Below are 1,432 nucleotides of genomic sequence, written 5' to 3'. Positions count from 1 at the left end.
CTCTCTCAGATTCGACATACAGCCTTCCTTCATTTTCCTTCAGTGGACCAATCCTTTCTCTGGTTACCCGTTTGCTTCTTATATATGAAAATTAGGCTTTAGGATTCTCCTCAATTTTGCTAGCGTGAAGTTGTTTCAGGACCCCTTTTAACCCCCTTCATTCCTCGTTTAAGACTTGTCCTAATCTTCTCATGTTCCTCCAGGGACCATTATGTTCTTAGCTGCCGGGGCGTTATGTATGCTTCCCTTTTCCTCTTGGCGAGTCATCAACAGTTCACGAATATTGCCTTTCACATCCTTTGCCTTCAACGGGACATGCCTATCCTGCACTATATTTAACCTACCTTTGAAAGCCTACCACATATGAACTGTGCTCAACCCTGTTCCACTGTCTGTAGTCATGGCCGAGTGGTTAAGGCGATGGATTAGAAATCCATTGGGGTTTCCCCACGTAGGTTCGAATCCTGCTGACTACGTTATGAATGCTTTCCTGCTGGAACAATTCTCGCTCAAAGTTCAGAAAAGCTATTTTGTGAACCAGGCCGGTAATTTGATTAGACTTGGGAAACTCGAGTTCTTCATCTGAAATGACCCATATTTAAAACATTATCTCTGTTTCTCTTTCCAGATACACTGCTCGATACATCGGGTTTCTGCAGTTGTTATTGAACGTCCTAAGCAGAAGTGCTGCTTTTCATTAGATTCCTTTAATCCCTGTCCTCTGTTCTCTGACTCGGGTCAGTGGCAACACTTCCTCCTGCTCGTCAAAGTGCTCATTCCCCACCGCTCCCTCTCCCATCATTACAAACAACCGCAGAAAATTGCCACTTAACCATCTTTGTTCCAAAGTGAAACTCACCAGCCTCGGGAATCTCTCCACCAAACGGGATTTCTCATCCCTGGACATGGTGCAAGCTAGATGATTCTGAAGAGATACTGTAAAAATATTGTCAGTTGGCAGTTGGAAAAATGTTTAAGAAGCAAACCATATAATTTAGGCTCCAGCTTTGGAAATCTTGAGAAACTCTTTGGGAAATCGAATCAGAGGAGGATGAAGAAGTGTGAACTTTCGGACCGAGTAGAGGACGGGACATTGACTCTGATGTTCTCGGGACAGGAACTGATCTGAGACATTGAAAGAATTATCGCTCACGTACGTGAGGAATGCAAACTTCATCTGGACTCTGGGACAATGAAAAACTCTGGAACACTCAAGACAAAATCCAAATATTGACTGGGATCACGACAGTACGAGTACTATAGATGGGTCAGTTTTTGCCCAGTGTGTGAAGGAGGGCTTCCTGACACAGTATGTCGACATGCCTTCAAGGGACGAAGCCACTTTCGATTTAGTACTGGGTAACGAGCCTGGCTAATTTTAGATTCGGGAGTAGGTGAGCACTTTGGAGACAGCGATCACAATTCTCTCAGG

General features: G+C 44.3%; 1 non-coding gene across 1 annotated transcript; it reads left to right on the top strand.

The window, feature by feature from the left end:
- The first annotated feature begins 394 nt into the window (after positions 1-394).
- trnas-aga (transfer RNA serine (anticodon AGA)) lies at positions 395-476 on the top strand. The gene has a single exon. It is a non-coding gene; the product is annotated as a tRNA-Ser (tRNA).
- Positions 477-1,432: the final 956 nt, after the last annotated feature.

The sequence above is a fragment of the Chiloscyllium plagiosum genome, unplaced genomic scaffold (assembly GCF_037043375.1).
Source record: "Chiloscyllium plagiosum isolate Xiang-an unplaced genomic scaffold, Cpla_swu_hap1 HiC_scaffold_14, whole genome shotgun sequence".
Lineage (NCBI taxonomy): Eukaryota > Metazoa > Chordata > Chondrichthyes > Orectolobiformes > Hemiscylliidae > Chiloscyllium > Chiloscyllium plagiosum.
The sequence above is the reverse complement of the archived record's forward strand: the minus strand, read 5'-3'. Positions and strand labels throughout refer to the sequence as shown.